Below are 19811 nucleotides of genomic sequence, written 5' to 3' on the forward strand. Positions count from 1 at the left end.
GAACTGTAAGGAACTACATAATGGAACATTACTCAGTCATAAAGAAGAATAAAATTATGGCAATTGCAGGTAAATGGATAGACTTGGAGAATATTGTACTGAGATAAACCAATCCCCAAAAAACGAAAGGTCAAATGTTTTCTCTGATAAGTGGATGCTGATACATAAAGGGGGGTGGGGGAGTAAGGGAAGAATGGAGTAACTTTGAATCATGTAGAGGAAAATGAGGGGAAGCAGGGGAGGGGGAGGTGTAAGGAAAGATGGTGGAATGAAACAAACATCATTACCCTATGTATATGTATGAGTACATGAATGGTATGACTCTGCGTCATGTACAACCAGAGAAATGAAAAGTTGTACTCAAAAAAAAAAAAAGAAAGAAACCTACATAGTACATAAAAAAAGAAAAAAGAACTCATCAGTATTTTTCTTGGTCTATTTAAGATATGGTAATTTTAAAAATGATTCTATGTGTACTATAGTTATACATACCAGCAGAGTTCGACATGTTCATACATGCATGGAATACAGTCTTCTCCATTTCATTCTCCACTACTTCCATTTTCCTTCCATCCTCCCTCTTCCTCTATTCTGCTGGTTATCTTTTTATTTATTTATTGTTTTTTAATTAGTGCTTTATAGATTACAGAAAGATGGAATTCACTGTGTTATATTCATATATGTACCTAGCACAACTTGATCAATTTCATTCCATAGTTACTCCCTTTTCCCAGTCCCTCCTCCCTCTCCTTCAATCCCCTTCCTCTATTTCAGTGATCTCCCTTCTGTTTTCATGAGATTCACCCCAACTTTTTCCCCTTATTTCATTCTATCTTTCACTTGTGAGAAAACATTCCACCCTTGACTTTCTGCCTCTGTCTTATTTCACTTAGCATGATGTTCTCCACTTCCGTCAGTTTGCCAGCAAATGACAATTTCATTCTTCCTTATGGCTAAAGTAAAACTCTATGGTGTATATATATACCGCATTATCTTTATCCATTCATCTGTTGATGGGTACCTAGGTGGTTCATAACTTGGCTTTTATGGATTGTGTTGCTATAAACATTGATATGCCTATATCACTATGGTATGCTGATTTTAGTTTTTTGGGATAAATAACAAGGAGTGAGATATCTGCATCATATGGTGGTTTCATTCCTAGTATTTTGAGGAATCGCCATACTGCTTTCCAAAGTGATTGTACTAGTTTACAGTATACCCACAATGCATGACTATAATTTTTCCCCACACCCTCACCAGTATTTATTATATTCTGATGATTGATTATATATTTATAGTGATTAATTATATCTTGATGTTTGTCATTCTAACTGGAGTGAGATAAAAATCTCAAAGTAGTTTTGGTTTGTATTTCCATGATTACTAAGGATGTTGAACATTTTTTCCATATATTTTTGACCATTTGTATGATGCATGGTAATTTTTATATTTGTTCCAGTTGTGTGCAATGTCATTGCTGTACTTATAAAATTACTTACGAATAAGAATACATGGTCTCTCTGCCATTATCTTTTCAAAGATTATCAGTTGCGCATCTATATATTTAGAAACTTTAGTTGAAAGCGATGTTACATGTGTAAGTATATATGCGTGAATATATCTTCCTTTTAGAAGTATTTTTCTATTCTTTTATTTTTAATGGTTCTGTGCCATTATTTGAAATTAATTTTATGTAAACATAATTTGTATTTGTATCTCTCTCATTCCAAGAATCTGCCCTTCAATAAAAGAAATTAATTCCTTCCTCTTTGCAGGTTTGTCTTAAAAATCTGCTACTCTTTCTGACACTATTTAATTTACCATGCTTTCTAAGTAATTATAAATTTGTGTGTGCATATTTGTATATACACATATATATGCGGCATGTGCAGCATATATATAATTTATAACCAATTACATATGCATAAAATTTCTTTTCTGACATTTGTTCAGTTCTTAAGAGTTATTTAATTCCCCATTTTTTATTCCTGAAGAGATTTGAAACTTACATATCCCATATCTGTTCTTTGGGTGATTGCTACTACATAGGAATTTAATTTACTTTGTCCTTCTGTTCTTGCCCAGGGTTAATGGATCCTCTACCCCGTCAGAATTAGAACCTCCATACATGTTGCTTTCTTTCTCAGCCTACAGACACAGATACCTATAAAACTGATACTCAGATTGTCACTTTAAACTTAGTTGTAGACATTAAATGCTTATCAATGGTTACAATCATGCTCTGCTGGCCACGGTGCTGCCTTAAGGGAGCCTGCCAGGGTGGTGGCTTGGATGACCCAGAGGAAAAACTGGGAAACCAGTGAGCTTAGAAATGCCACTCTTTGAGAGCCTACAGAGTGGGAGAAAATCTTTGCCACTCGTACTTCAGATAGAGCACTAATTTCCAGAATATATAAAGAACTCAAAAAACTCTACACCAAGATTACAAATAACCCAATCAACAAATGGACTAAGGATATGAACAGATACTTCACCAAAGAAGATCTACAAGCAATCAACAGATATATGAAAAAAGGTTCAACATCTCTAGTAATAAGAGAAATGCAAATCAAAACTACCCTAAGATTCCATCTCACCCCAATTAGAATGGTGATTATCAGGAATACAAGCAACTATAGGTGTTGGCAAGGATGTGGGGGAAAAGGTACACTCATACATTGCTAGTGGGGTTGCAAATTAGTGCAGCCACTCTAGAAAGCAGCATGGAGATTCCTCAGAAAGCTTGGAATGGAACCACCATTTGACCCAGCTATCCCACTCCTTGGCCTATACCCAAAGGACTTAAAATCAGCATACTACACTGATGCAGTCACATCAATGTTCATAGCTGCTCAATTCATAATAACCAGATTGTGGAACCAACCTAGATGGCCTTCAACTGATGAATGCATAAAGAAACTGTGATATATATATATATATATATATATATATATGATGGAATATTACTCAGCCATAAGGAATAATAAAATTATGGCATTTGCAGACAAATGGATGAAATTGGAGAATATCATGTTGAGTGAGATAAGCCAATCTCAAAAAAACAAAGGATGAATGATCTTGCTGATAAGCAGATGATGACACATAATGGGGGGTGGGGGGGATGCAAGAATGGAGGAAGGAGGGACTGTATAGAGGGAAAAGAGGGGTGGGAGGGATGGGGGGGAGGAAAAAATAACAGAATGAATGAAACACCATTATCCTATGTAAATGTATGATTACACAAGTGGTATGCCTCTACTTCATGTATAGGGAAACAAGATGTATCCCATTTTTTATAATAAAATAAATTTAAAAAAATAAAATCTAAAAAAAAAGAAAGAAAGAAAGAAAGAAATGCCACTCTTTTAACATTTCCAAGGTACCAGTAAGTTTTGTATGACTGGATACCCTATAGACAGAGGGCAGTAGGAGTCATCATAAAGAAAGAAAAAAAAAAAAAAAAAATTACCAACCTTTAAGTTGTTTTCAGGTAACATAATATTTTTTCCATAGAGATCTTAGAGCTCATGAAAGTGCGACACAGGAAAATATGGCATTTGTCCTAAGCGCTCCCAGGAGGAAATTCCAGCACAACAATCACTGCACAGAGGAGCTACCATATAACTGTAAGCTCGAGGGCGAGGGCTGGTGACCAAACAAAAACGGACAGAAATGCCAAAGCAAGCTTTATCGGAATTTGACTCTCAGGCGAAATTCCCAGCCCCCCGCACCGCCCCCCTCAGGTGTACAGGTCAGGGTGGAGAGCTGAAGAAAACCGCATGTGGTGCCAGCTACCCAAGGTCTTTACAAGCCAGAATAAAATAATAAGGTGGGGGTCCTGCTGAGTGACAGGTGGATATAAGGGTCACTGGAGTTTACCTGTCGGAGTTTGGTTGCTCTTTGACGCGCTGCCCGCTTCCTCAGTCATTTTGTTCCCTCCCACATAGCCGCTCAAGTCCCAACCTAACAAATAACCCAGACTGCACTGTAGGTTCCTATGGAAAGCTCCCCGTTAGATATCTCCCCAGACGAGCTGCTGCTTTCCTCTTGTTCCTCACCCAGAAAAGAGTCTTTCTTTAACCATGATCTTGAGGTGATTGCTTTGGTTCTGTTTGGTTTAAGTCCTCTATAGAAAATCCCCCAAATCTTTGGTACTTGTGTCCTCTTCATAATACACCAACTTATAATGCCACTTGTTCTTGACTTAGTTGTATATTGGAAGTACCTGGGAACTTTAAATGGCCCTCACAGAGAATCTAATTCAATTGATCTAGGGTAGGCTGCATACCTGGTCTTTTAAAAGCTCCCGGGTGATTCTAACCAAGCGATCTATACTACAGTGTGAATTTATACTATAGTATATGGAGAAGAGGGAGGCACAAACTGTCTGTAGTGGGTAAAGTTTTGTCCCCAAGTAATTACATAATCATTTATGGCCAGGGCTAATGCATAAGTCTAACTGTGGGTTCCAATTTATCTCATATCCTAGGTCTCTTGGGCAGGTTCCAGGTGTGACCCCTGGGCCCAGATCTTCTGCCCATAGTCTTGCACCTGAATTCCTCAACGTGAGATCCTGAGCTCAGCACCTTGATTAAGTCCTTAGCCCAGGTCATCTGTGTTGACCTGGAGAGAAAACTCACTGATTCAATAAACCTGGCAGAATTAGTAAAGTATGGTGGAAACCTTGTTCAGATGTAGCACCAGATTGTGTTCCCTGTGGCTCCTTAAGAATACAGAGGGTCCCTTAGGGTATGTGCAAGGTTAGGGTACCATCAGATTGTCTGGCATAGAAAAAGTAGATTTTCAAGGTGTATGTCATGCTCATACCTTGAAAAATCTACTCTTTCTATGCCAGAGAAAATGAACCAGTCAACACACAGTCAAATAGAATTTTCCAAGCTAATGTAAGATAGGAATTCATTTTATTTGGGTTTTTTTAGACCATACCTGCCATGACTAAAATTGGATAACTCTCCCTAGCATTGTTCCCACACTTTTCCTTTTACTATTTTGTGGTTTTCTCACAGCCTGACCTTGTTTTATGGTTGCTAGTGTATGTGAACTCAATGCAACCTCCCTAAGGACCATAGCTTTGCCTCAGTTAGCTTTGTGTCTCATCTCTTTCTTCTTCTGTCTTCTCTGAATGGGTTCTGTTCCTGTTGCCAGAATAAATGATCTCTGAACTAAGTTACTGTGACTTAAACTAAGTGATAAAAGTGAGGTGAGGTAGAAGAGAGAGGATGAAAGGAGAGAGAAAGGTATCTAATACTGTGATCTTTAAAATCTGGATCTTGTATAAGAGAGGGGATCCCTAAGATCACCGCCCCCAAACCGATGACTTACCAGGAGGACACAAAGAACTTAGTCTATAGTTTTACTCGCAGCTATAATTGATTATAGCAAGAGCTACAAAGTAAAATCAGCAAGGAAGAGACACACTGGTAAAGTCTGCAAGAAATGGCACAAGCTCCTGAGATTCTTCTCCCAGTGGAGTCACACAAGACATGCTTACCTCCCCCCAGCATCTGTGAAATGTTGTCAACCAGGGAATCTGCCCTCAGTCTCAGAGTCCAAGATTTTTATGGGGCACATGTAGGCATCCTCAGTCTAGCATGTACTCCCATTCCAGACTCTCAGAAGGAAAGTAGGCATTTGGCAAAACCCACTTTCTACAATCCTTTAAGTAGAGTAAGCCACTAGCATTATCATCAGAGTTGTGGGCATTTTCCTCAAATCCAGATTCTCAAATGCAGGCAAGAGCCAACATTGTAAGCATGCCATTCTAAGGTTACAAATGAGGCTCACTGTGATAACCCTTTCCTGAACAGACCTCCATCACTTTCATGTTTAGAGTATCTTGCACATTCCCTCACATTTCAGCCAATTTTCAAATTGTTTCTTTTATTGTGTTGTTTGTTTACATTTTTGTCCCCAGCATACAACTCCACTTATCAAAGAACTTGGTGTCTGACCAGCAGAAGAAACTGACAAGGAAAGGAACAAAGAGAGTACAGTGTTGAAAGTACTAACTACTATTAATACATCTGAGAAAGACTGGTGGAATGTATGCTTGAGAATATATTCTTGAAGCAGGAACATGGTTCCTGATATTAATCACATTTATAGAATAAAATGTACATATAGCATTACAATATTTGATAAATTTCTAGGAAATTACTTTACAAATATGTTTGTTTGATAGTTGTAGAGGAAAAAAGAGAAAACTCTTTGAAATCTAATACATTCCAGCAGGGCCCTATGCCTCATGACTATAATCCCAGAATTTAGGAAGCTAAGGCAGGAGGATTGCAAGTTTGAGGCCAATGTGAACAGTAGCAAGACCTTAGCAACTTCATGAGACCCTGTCTCAAAATTAAAAAAAAAAAAAAAAAAAAAAAAAGGAAGAAAGAAAAAGGGATGGGGATATAGTCAGTGAGACTCTGCTTCTGGGTTCAATCCCCAGCACCAAAAAAAAAAAAAAAAAAAAAAAAAAAAAAAAAGCTCACATCATATTCCATCAGAACTGAAATACACAAAAGTCAACCTTGACATGAAATTTTTAAACATTAGACTGCCATAAAACAGTTCAAGATAAAGGACAGTGAGCCCTAAGGAGATGTAAAGCAAGGATCATGACTTTCAACCCATCAGAGGTATTCTCTGGAGTAAAAGTTGGCTTCATGTAGTGTTACTTTTAATTAGATGAAACTAAGGAAGATATCTACAAATTCACTCTGGTTCAGAAAAGTGAGATATATAACTAATTAGAAAATGCCAGAAGTCCAGATTGGTTGAACAATATTCAAATGCATCTTTGTGTTTAGACTAAATGTAATTTTGTGTTTAACCTAAATGTTAATATTTCTCCCCTTTTAGTTTTAATATTGACCTACAACTTTAAATTCACCATTGCTCAAGATCTTCCCCCAGTCATCAACTAGAAATGGATATCGATTTCACTTTAAAATCTAATAATACATCCTTTCCATGCCAGTGACTTCTGTTAACACCTATGAAGAGAATGAGCAAGGCAGCCCCAGCCTCAGCTTGGAAGTATTAATTGCTTGTCCACCTTGTCAGGAATCGCTAAATACACCACAGACCCACTGTGTGTGAAATGAACCCATGACTCCACAGCTGGTCCTATGGGTGAGGGTGTTATATCATCAGATGTGCAAAGCAGACCCAGCAGTGTCCCTGACATCTTTCTCTCCCAACGTCCAGTCATTCTGGTCCTTCTCTTAAGGCTGCTTCAAATCCAGCCATGAAGTCTCTGTCCTCATATCTTCCACCAACTGACCTGTTCTTGCCCTCAGCAGAGACACCAGCACCTACCCTTGACTCCTACCACACACTCTCCACATGCAGCCAGACTGACTGATCTTCTCAAAAGTGTGCCAAATTAGTCAATCTCCTGTTGAGTGCATTGTGATTGTTCGTGAGATGAAAGGAAAGACCTTGAAGACCCTGAGTAAGACCAACACAACCTTTCACTTCCAGCATCCGCCCAGAGAATATATGGATAAACAGATATGGATAAATGTATATACACACACATACACACACATGTACGTTTGCCAAAGAATGCACACATATGCATACACATGTATGATCACATGCATACACACACACCATGAGTATTAAATTTATTAATTAAAAAGATTCAAGATATGTTCTGGTTCTTCTCTCATTGATAAGTCTAAGAGATTGCTTCCTCTAGTTTTCAGGGCTAAGGCTAATTATTAGTAATTTAGGAAATCTGAATTTGTAATAAGACTATGTCCTTTCAGACAGGTGCTATCTATTCTTTCTCCTAATATTTATTAAAACTGAATTTTTATTGAAGTAAAATTTATATACTCATTAAGGTAAGTCCTGCACTTATGAGGCAGTTACTCCCTATTCTCCCTTTCCACTAGATTCTGGCCACTACCCACTTTTCTATCTCTATAGATTTACCTAATCTGGATATTACATATGAATGTAATCATATACCACCTTATTTTTCATATCTTAACATGTCAGAAATGAGGAATGAAGACCAAATTCCTTGTACAGATTTCCATTGCTTTTTGGGAAGTTTATTACAAAAAGTCACTTTAGAGCATTTTCCATAGCTTAATTAATAGTAGTAATAATCACAATGAATTATTTACTGAATAGAAATTTGCAAAAATTGCATTTGCCAAGTCTCAGTCATCCAAGTAGTGGTTTAATAAGTTAGAGACAGGTTGTCACTGGAAATTAAAAGAACATAGTGTCCCTGAATCTTACCATCTCTTCTCTTTCTAAGGAGATGAATTACTCATAAAACAAATGCCATGAGATTTTTTTTCTTTGGTGGTGCTGGGAAATCAAACCCAGGTTCTCACACATGCTAAGCAAGGGTTCCACCACTGAGCTACATCCCCAGCCTAAGATGAATTTTTTAAAGCACAAAAAAGAATTTTAACATGACCTATTAATGATTCCCACAGTGAGATCTCTGAATATAATATTTAGCTGCATGTGTTTGATAATGAAAAACCACTCTCTGCTTCCCTCTCCTTGTCTGCAAAGTGGACACCATAGCTGACTTATGGCATTTTTGTGCTGAGTATATGTTTTTATAAAAGCACCTATTATTATTTTAGTCATTACTACCAATTATTTTTTATACTCTATTTAAATCCCCACAATTTCATGTCTAAAGAACTCACAAGCAATACTGAATACAGATTCAATACTAACATGTATTACCTTTGGTAGATTAAGTAGATAAAAAGAACATTTAAGTGATAGATGTGTCTTATATTACAACATATGTGTGTATGTTTAAAATACATTTGTATGTTGAATTCCAGCATTATAGTTTGATGTACAAGCAGCTTGTACAAGCAGCTACATTTTATTAACATATGAAGACAATATTGACTTTCTTAACTAAAGCTAGAAAGGACATGAAATTGCATGAATACTAAAACCTCTGTGTTCATATAGAACATTATCATTAAGTTATGATCATGAAAAAAATATACCATACGATGAGTTTCTGTATTTATACAAAGCAAATGCTACACAAAGCTGTTTACAATGAACCAAACCAAAATAATCTTATGTCTCAATTTTTTAAACATTAGAAACAGTTAAAACTGTTCAATTTAAAAAACATAAAACTTTTTTAGGCAGTTGCCTTTATATTCTGCTACTTATTCTAAGAAAAAGGAAGTAGCTTAATGCTATATAACTTAATAACAACAGACAGTCCAAGAAAAACTGATTAAGATATTAACTTTTACTGTCAGGGAAGTTATAAATATTTTCTAATTCAATACAACTTATCAGCTTGGCTGTTTCTAAACAGTCAACATCATTGTTCATAACATGTTTCCAATTTCCCTTGTTCTTATAAGCAGTAGCATCATGTTAATGCAAGTTATAAGATAACATAAATGACATCATTTACAAAGGAAATCATTTACAAAGTAGTCAGAGTCACTGCCTCTGACTACTGTGATGAAGACATCTTTTAAAGTACTTTAAGAAAAATTGACCTGGGCAATTTTAGGCTCCATTCCAGGGAACCATAACAAAGCAAAATAGATGTGTAACACATTACCTTGGACCCACATTAACATCTCCCCCGCCTTTTGATGGACACTTTTCATTTATGTAAAACTCATAATAACAACAATCCTATACATTTACATTGCAGGATGTTCACTTAGAAAAAGTAAAATAGTAAAATCTGACAAGCAACACCAAGTGAGAAAGGGTGATTATAACTCCTATACCTCCATGGACCGCTTCTGTTTTTGCCTACATAGGAGCAGTGGTCTCCATTCCTGTGCCACCTCAGACCTTTCTGTTCCTCACCAGGAGCCCCACATTCTCTCATCAAGCGCTTCTAGCCTGCTCTTCATTATGTGGGCATTATTATCCTTTGTGATTTTCTATACAAGGTAGAAAGTCCGCTGGAACATATGCAGTAAATACTCCTAAAATTCCATAGGCACATAGTTATTGGACATAAGTTCATTGATGCAGGACCCCAAGCCAGCCGTACTCCTGACCCAAGACACAGGTCTGGCTGCTGCCATTCACTGATGCCATCTTTCTGGCCTGGATGTCACAGTGGAAGATGGTGGTGAGGAGTACAGGGTGATGCTGACAGACAGGAATCCAGCGGAAGAGGTGGGCCACACACTCTGAGGCCAGGGGACAGATATACTCATTCTCTTCTTTGTGTATGGGAATTGACTGATTCAACAGTTTGGCTGAAGTAGGACTTTGCAAAAGGTTACTCAGTAAGTTACCACTCTCTCCTGAGGTCAGGGAGGATGGTGGAGTGGTGGAGCAGTAATACTGTGTTTGTCCCAGACAATCCAAGATACCTGCCAGGAGCCCAAGCACCTTCTATACCTGGTCCAGCAGCAGCTTCTGCAACTCTTCCTTCCAAGCCACAGCTGAGGTCCTCGCCAGGACAAGCTAGCTCTTCCGAAGTTGTCTTCAACATAATCAGCCTGAGGGGGACTGTCACGGGGACTGGATCAACTGTAATATGTTAATTAAAAAATTATGGTAGAACATGGGCCAATCCTGACGTCCTGTATCAACAATAACTTCGCAGAGTTTGTTCAGGATAAAGTAAGGTAAGGTTTTATGGTGAGCCAAAAGGAGTTGGGGCAGACAGTTACTGATTTCCATCTTATCCTGAGATAGGACCCCAAGCCACATATTATTGATCAAATTCTCAAAAACGTTAAACTGTACATCATTACATGGTTATTCCTGGTGCTGTAGAGAAAACAGGCAGAATTTCCAGGCTTCTATTTGCTGGGCAAGGTTACTACGAAGCTCCACTCTCTCACATTTTCTTTCATTGGTTGTATGATCATGGAAAAATTCTGTGATCAAATGTAACAATGCCCTGAGGGAGGCTTCTTCAGATGCCATGTTGGCCGGGGAGGGGGAGGCTCAGGTGAGCTGGCCTTTGGACTTCTTACACGTCCTGCCCACGCAGTTCAGGTCATGTTCCTGACAAGCTCAGGAAGTCCCCCAATCATGCAAAGACAACACCTTCCCCACCCGGGCCCCCCGGGGACCCTTTAAAAAGAGCATGACCTCCCGGGCAGCAAGGACCTCACCCCCTACAACCTGAGCAATTCATCCAGACCCACCCGTTCCTCCCCAAGAAAACTGAAAAAGCAGGAAATGGGACTCGGAGGCTGCCCCGCCCGGGGCCGACCCTCTAGGGGGAGACTACAGGTCCAGGCAGGGGCTCCCTGGTTTCCAGGAACAGAAGCAGCTGCTGGCCAGTCCCGAGGCTGAAGGGTCAGAGGCTGAAGGGGCCGCAGAGGAGCTGCTCGCCCGGGAGGCCGGCTCAGGAGAGAGGCCCACAGGCCCTGGCTGTCCTCACCACCTCAGCCCACAACGCAGCCACCACCGCACCCCAGATCATCCCTGCGTGCGCTGCCCGGAGCTGCCAGCTTAGGCCGTGGGAAAACCCCAGCCAGCATTATTTTTTATTTGAAAGGGAACTCCCATGATGACAAGGTGAAAAACCTTCATTTTTAATGTGTACTTGAGAGTTGACTGATTTAAAAAGCACATTCTAATAATGAGTAAATCTCCATACTGATTTCAGAAACTGAAATGCTGTTGCCCACAGAGAACTCACACAAGAGAACTGCACTGATGTGTGCCTCATCTGTTAATCCCTCAAGCCTTTAGTGCACTGTCACAAATATTAATTAGATATTAATTAGATATTAATTAGGCGCTTAAGCAATGGCTCACTGGCAAAGAGAGATGTAATAAGCTGTTTCCTGTGAGCAGCTGATGAGGGCTGTCTGCCTGTATGGAGACCCCCTGCCTGGCTCCTTTGAAGAATGAGTTCATTGACTTTCCATTCTAACCCCTTCTATGTGGAATTAAAAAAATAATTGGTTAGGACGAAAAACAATTCCAATTAAGCCACCACTGAGGCGCAGAATCATGAAGTTGGGAAAGATCCCAAGAGTCACTTTTCTCCTCTTGCTTCCATGTTTCAATCCTCATCTCATTCCTAAATAAAATCATTTCCTGAAAAGAATTAAAGAATTGGAAATCTTTCTCTACAACATAAATACAAATCTTTGACTCTAGGTAGCACTATACACTTGTATAACTGGGAAAATAGAGTAGAATAGGACCGCTCAGAGCTGCTGATTGTGTCTGATTATGTTTTTAGCATGGAACTCATCCAAGCACAAAAATATAAAAGGAAATGCATATGGAATTTCTCTAGCTGAATCAGTTGAAAAGGTTATATCACCCATGTCCCCCTCCCCCAACACAGTAGTCCATTTCATCTTTTAAATATAGCCCTGAGGCTTTTCCTCTTCTCCCTCTCCCAATCCCTAACCTGGGAGCCTGGAACAAGATTACCTTGAGTTATGTATGCTCACAGGAAGGAGATATCTCCCAAATTAACAAGTGAATGTTACCACACCACCAGGGTGCAGTGGGACACCCTGTCAGGGCACACCCAGAATGTAGCCTTTGAAGAGCTCCTTTAAAATCTGGCCCCCCTGGGCCACCTCCCCACCACCCCATTCCTGGGACAGGAGTCCCTGTGCTTCTCCTTGCTAGCAAAACAATAAAACTTTTTCCTTTTTCTCAAAACCTCCGTATTGAATTGGCATCAGGGACAAGGACCAAGCTTTTAGCAACAAATTTGGCACCCTAGATGGGGCCTGAGAGCAGCCCCCACTCCAGCTTTCTTGGGCACACCTGGCACCCCAAGCAACTGCACTTCCATGCTGAGAATGTAAAGTGAACTTTTTGAGAGTTGACTACTGAAAAGTTAGGAGACAGGCGAGTGTGCCTTGGGTCAAACCAGAGGAGCTATTCCTGTAAGTAAGGGGAGGGACTGAGGAACTCCCAGCAGCTGCCAAAGCCCCTTTGCTTGGGGGAACTCCTGCCTTCCTTCCCTTCCATTATTCCCTTCCATTATTGAATTGGCATCGGGGTCAAGGACCAAGCTTTTGGTAACACCCTCACCCTCAAAAGATGTCAGATATGCTGGGCCTATAAGAGTTTGAAAACCACCAACAAAGGAAATATGTGAAGAAAAAAAAATAAAGATTGGTAGAACCACTTCTCCACACAGTCCCAGGGTTAGCTTTTCATTATTATAACAAATACCTGAGATAATCAACTTATAAAGAGAAAGGGTTTCTTTTAAGATTAAAGTTTTTGACGTTCTAGTGCCCGTTTGTCCCTTTTGCTTTCTTTCTTTCTTCTTTTTATTTTTGAATATATATATTTTTAGTTGTTGATGGACCTTTATTTTATTTATTTAAATGCAGTGCTAAAAATCAAACCCAGTGCCTCACACATGCTAGGTAAGCACTCTACCACAGAGCCACAACCCCAGCCCTGGCCCTATTGCTTTCGAGGCCATGACAAAGTAGCATATTACGACAGGAGTGGGCAGTAGAGAAAAACTGCTTGTCTCATGGTCAAAAGCAAAAGAAATAAAAGATTTCCCTTCCAGGGCACATCCCCCAATGACCTATTGTTTAGTCAACTTTTTATTGCTGTGAACAAAATACCAAATAAGAACAACCTAGAGGAAGAAAAGTTTATTTCTTCTCATAGTTTCAGAGAGGTCTCGATCTATAGATGGCCAACTCCCTTATTCCGGGTGCAAGTGAGGCAGAACACCGTGAAGAAAGGGCATGGAGGAGGAAAGCAGCTCCTATTCTCTTTTTCCAAATGATTTTGAAGTCAACCCTTCCCCCTCTGCCTCTCTGCCATGGAGCAACCTCAGGGCCTTACTTCTCTACACTAATCCAATGTCTAATCAAGTGTTTCCCAAACCCCTGCCTGACATGGGTTGGGCTGTGGTCAGTGTACAGTCACGTGACTCATGGGCTCCTCTGTGTACATGAACTCTCTCCATTTCTGGAGTTACAGCAACTCCCAGAATGGCACAGGTGTGGAAGACACTGTTTTAGTTCATATTGTAAAACTTCCTGTTCCAGAATTTAGAACAAAACACTTCATGATTTTGAAGTATATTAAAGATTTTGAAATGAGTGAATGAGGAAAGCCCATTTCAGTCAAGGGGATTAGCCAAGTGTAGAAAGAGGGGCAGGAGAGAGTGGTGCTTACTGTGACTTTTGACAGATTCTAATGGATGTTAAATTGCTGGATTGACATGTAGTGTGGGGTCGAGGATAGTTTTAGGGGAGTAGATGGAAACAAGGTTGAAGAATCATTTTGGTCAATTTTCCATTAGCATAACAAAATACTTGAAGCTGGGCACTTAAATAAAAATTAGATTTGTTTATCTCATAGTTTTGGAGGCTGAAAGTTGAAAATCAGACTGTCCCCTGGTTCAGTCTCTGGTGAGGGCCTTTGTATGGACGCATCATGATAGGATGCATATAAGAAAAAGAAATCACATGGCAAGACAGGGAGTTAGAGGAGACAGTCATGTTTTCTTTCTTTTTTCTTCCTTCTATTTTTTTTTTTTTTTTAATAGCAACTCTATCTTGAGATCTAACCAAGAGACCCATGAAAATGACCTTAATCTTTTTCAAGGGCACTGTCATTCTAATTGCTTCCCAGTAGATTCCACCTCATGAAGATCCCAGCACCTCAACATCACCACAGTGAAGACCAACCTCCAACACATGAACTTTTGGGGAATAAACTACATGCAGACCATAGCAGGAAAGATCGGGATTAGAGAGGGAAGGTCCTTCAGGTTGAGCTAAAGGTGCTGGGGTTCAATCTAGGAAAGGTAGTCAGTGAGTTTTTAAAAAATGAATGGTGCCATGATAAAACTATGGCTAAGGACAGAACATCAACGATCTATGTGTAATAGCAACAATTAGAGGTGGAATAGATTTTCAAGACAGAAACAGATGAGAAGGTGAGAGAGACCACTCGCTCTGGGATTGGAACACAGGGCATCAGAGGGTGTTCCAGCAGCTGCAGCACAGTGCAGGACAGAAACAAGTGATGGGAATATGACATTTGTATCACACAGATCTCTGTGAGCTGATGCCACATTCAGTGATGATGACATGAACATTTCTACTTTTTTTAAGGTCAAGTGTCCAAGTTAAGTAGGAATGAGTTTAATTGGCAAAATCAAAATTCTGTTCTTCAGATTTTTAATGGAAAAAATTTCCATTCTTACTATTTAATGCAGCATAACCTGTGGGTACATATTGAATTAATGTGCTAAAATTTCCAATTTATTTTCAATTTGCAGCATATAATTTACTATAAATTTCTGAAGGCTTCTCAGTCCTTTATTAAACTATTTCAGCATAACTGAGTCAAGAACTTAGATGTACTTTTAATTTAAGGTCCTATCTGTAATAATCCTACCTTGTCTTCCATTATTTTTTACCTATAGCATTGCTTATCTTTAACGTTTTACTTCTCATTGCCCTATGTTCACACTTAATTAAAGAAAATCTAGCTAGAATTAACTCCTGGAACAGTGTGTGGTATTTTGAGGAGGCAAGAAAAATTTTCAACAAGAGTTTCTCCAAAAGGGAGAAATAAAGAAAAGTTTGACCAAGACATCCCAGGTACCTTTAAGGGTTATTCACTGTGTTTCTGTACCCTTTCTGCACCCTCCCTGGCCAGGTGCTCTTTATGAAGAAGAATCACATTTTCATGTTTTCACTTGACCTTCAGTATGTGAGTAATTTTAATGAAAGCCCCTTATTTGTCTCCCCAGCTTTCTAACATATGTCTTTACCCTTGGGAAAGGGAAGCATGTAAGGTCAAGTCACATTTCCCTTTGTCTTCTTCCTGCAGAGGTTTCTGGTGGCCAAAAGAATCCCATGGTGAAGTGGGGATAAATAAACTTCCCATAAATTTTATTCTGTGTATTAATAAAAGTTACTGGTTCTCAGCATTGTATACCCACCTTTTATCATAATTGCCCAAAATGGAAGCAATCCAGATGTCCTTTGAAAGGCAAATGAATTAACAAAATCTGCTATACCCATTTAATGAAGTATTCAGAAGAAAGAATAAACTATTGATTTATGCAACATGGAAGATTCATAAATCCATTTAACTACGAGAACAAAGTCCAGACACTGAATATGACCTATGATTCCACTTATTACACTCTGAACATGGAAATACTGTAGGCATGGAGAGAAGACTCAGGTCTGGAGAGGAGCTGCTCACAGGAGCAAAACACAATGGATATTTGGTTTGTGGTGATGTAACCATTACATACCATGACACATCTGTTCCATCCTGATCACCGAGATCAGTAAGTTCTACTTCCTCCAATGTGTCTATATTCATTTGCATGAATGAGATACTACCTATCTCTGTGACTCGACATGCAGGTGGGGCAAAGGGAAGACAAATTCTGTCTCTGGTTGTAAAATGTCCTCAAAAAATTTAGGCCTCTCCCGAAGGCGGAGCTGTTGCCGCTCCAGAGCTGCCAGAGGATTTGGGTCCATGTCAGCCCCTGCGGCGCCCCGCGCACCCGCTGACTCAGTCTGTCAGCTCGAGGTAGGCGGCGGCGGGGACGTGGGAGCGAGCCGTGCAATCCTGGGTGGGGCTGCGCCTCCGGGTCTCCCCCGGGACCGACCGCCCTGGGAGCCGGATCGAGGAAGAGGAGGGAGGCAGAAGTTGCGGCGGGCACACTCGCCCTGCGCTCGCCCAGGCGGCAGGAGCCAGCCCTTTGGAGCGCGACTACTCGTACTTGCAGGGTCGGCAAAAAGTTGTCGGCAGGCATCCTTCCTCCCTCCTGTCAGCCTCACTCCTCTGCGCACCAGCTCGCCACCTACGCCGCGTCTTAAATTTAAATTTAACTTACCTAAAACTCAATAAGATAAACTAAACAAAACAAAACAAAACACCTCAGTTCTTTAGTTGAGTTTTGCCATCCACATTTCAAATGCTCAGTAGCCACAGGTAACTAGAAGCCACCGTGTTTGGACAACACCGGCACAGGAACTTTGCATGATGGCAGAGTGCATACTGCAATCATTACTGAAGATTATTATTATTTTTTTTGGGGGGGGGGGGGGAGCTGGGGATCGAACCCAGGGCCTTCTGCTTGCAAGGTAAGCACTCTACCGACTGAGCTATCTCCCCAGCCCCTGAAGATTATTTTCTAGATTTACCTAATGGTAACTCCACTCCATTTGCCCTGAAACCTAGTGAGGGAAATAGAGTATGTGAAATCAGAGATTATTTTCACTAGGGAGTTAATAGATGGTAAAATTATACCATATAATTGAATATTTTAAAAAGAATATTTTCATGTACATTTTATTCATATAAAAGAGCATATTTATTGCTTATAAGTTACATATAATTAATGCTTACATATGAATTCATTTGTTTTGCCTAAGAGTTACATAATGTTTTATAAGGCAGGCATTGAATAATGCTTTAAAATGTGACCCATGAAGCATAAAAAAGGGGAAACTTTGACTCAAAATAAAGCTACCACCTAATGACCATCTAATGGACTCACTTTTCCCCAGACATTTTCTTTCCAAAAGTTTCTTTGTGATAAAACGAATCTTTATTTTCATTGTTTTCTTTGGTGACAGATGAAATTGTTCATATTAATAAAAACCAATTAGCTGGGCAAGGCCACGCATGCCTGTAATCCCAACAGCTCAGGAGACCTAGACAGGAGTATGGAGAATTCAAAGGCTGCCTTAGCAAAAGTGAGGCACTAAGCAACTCAGTGAGATCCTGTCTCTAAATAAAATACAAAATAGGGCTGGGGATGTGAGCGGTCAAGTTCCCCTGAGTTCAAGCCCCAGTACCCTAAATAAATAAATAAATCCAATTAAAAATACCAAGTAATAGTCACATGGAAACACTTCAGAATTCTAAAATCTTTCTGTAAACTTTTCTTCATTTTGGAGTGTGTTAACTCAGTCAATATCAGCCAAAGGCAGGTCAATCCCAGGCAGATCTTGGTCCATCACAGATTTGTGATCAAGGGACTTCAGGAGCTAAATTTCCTTTCAGCTTTTTCAGTCTTAATTTCCTTGACAAATTCTGGACTGCAGCTATGGTAAATCATTAGGATTAAGGAATAATGCATTGTATCTGTCAAGTTAGCAAACTGCAATAGCATAAAATCCCCAAATGTGAGTAACTTCACATAATAGCCATTAAGCTGTAACTCACGGCTCTAAACTACATCAACCACTGAGCTTTAGCATTAGACAATTACCAGAAACTTAGAGTTCCCTGAGCACCATGCCCTTGGGGGTTCACTACACTCCTTAATTTTGTACTACTCATGTTCCACAATAATTTGATTACCACATTGCAATGACTGGTAGAAAGAGCACACCTTCATGGCTATTTTATAAAGTTTTTTTTGTTGTTTTGTTTTTGTTTTTTTTTTTTATTGTAAACAAATGGGATACATGTTGTTTCTCTGTTTGTACATGGCGCACAGGCATACCATTTGTGTAATCATAAATTTACATAGAGTAATGTTGTTTGATTCATTCTGTTATTTTTTCCCTTTACCCCACCCCTCCCACCCCTCTTTAACCTCTATACAGTACTTCCTTCCTCCATACTTGCCCCCCTCCCTAACCCTAACTCTAACCCTAACACTAACCCTTCCCTCCCCCCCATTATGTGTCATCCTCCACTTATTAGCGATATCATTCGTCCTTTGGCTTTTTGAGATTGGCTTATCTCACTTAGCATGATATTCTCCAATTTCATCCATTTGCCTGCAAATGCCATAATTTTATCATTCTTTATGGCTGAGTAATATTCCATTGTATATATATACCACAGTTTCTTTATCCACTCATCAATGGAAGGGCATCTAGGTTGGTTCCACAGTCTGGCTATTGTGAATTGAGCAGCTATGAACATTGATGTGGCTGTATCTCTGTAGTATGCTGATTTTAAGTCCTTTGGGTATAGGCCAAGGAGTGGGATAGCTGGGTCAAATGGAGGGTCCATTCCGAGTTTTCTAAGGAATCTCCACACTGCTTTCCAGAGTGGCTGCACTAATTTGCAGCCCCACCAGCAATGTATGAGTGGACCTTTCTCCCCACATCCTTGCCAACACCTGTTGTTGCTCGTATTCTTGATAATCGCCATTCTAATTGGGGTGAGATGGAATCATAGGGTGGTTTTGATTTGCATTTCTCTTATTACTAGAGATGTTGAACACTTTTCCATGTGTTTGTTGATTGCTTTTACATCTTCTTCTGTGAAGTGTCTATTCATTTCCTTAGCCCATTTGTCCACTGGATTATTTGAATTCTTGGAGTAGAGTTTTTTGAGTTCTTTATAGATTCTGGAGATTAGTGCTCTATCTGAAGTATGATTGGCAAAGATATTCTCCCACTCTGTAGGCTCTTTCTTCCCATTGCTCATAGTTTCCTTCGCTGAGAGAAAGCTTTTTAGTTTGAATTTATCCCAGTGGTTGATTCTAGCTTTTATTTCTTGTGCTATGGGAATCCTGTTAAGGAAGTCTGATCCAAGACCAACAAGGTGAAGATTTCGACCTACTTTTTCTTCTATAATCTGCAGGGTCTCTGGTCTGATTCCGAGGTCCTTAATCCATTTTGAGTTTAGTTTCGTGCATGGTGAGAGATATGGGTTTAGTTTCATTCTGTTGCATATGGATTTCCAATTCTCCCAGCCCCGTTTGTTGAAGAGGCTATCTTTTCTCCATTGCATATTTTTGGCATCTTTGTCTAGTATGAGAAAATTGTATTTATTTGGGTTTGTGTCCGTGTCCTCTATTCTGTACCATTGATCTACCTTTCTATTTTGGTACCAATACCATGCCG

The sequence above is a fragment of the Sciurus vulgaris genome (assembly GCF_902686455.1).
Source record: "Sciurus vulgaris genome assembly, chromosome: 13".
Taxonomy (NCBI): Eukaryota; Metazoa; Chordata; class Mammalia; order Rodentia; family Sciuridae; genus Sciurus; species Sciurus vulgaris.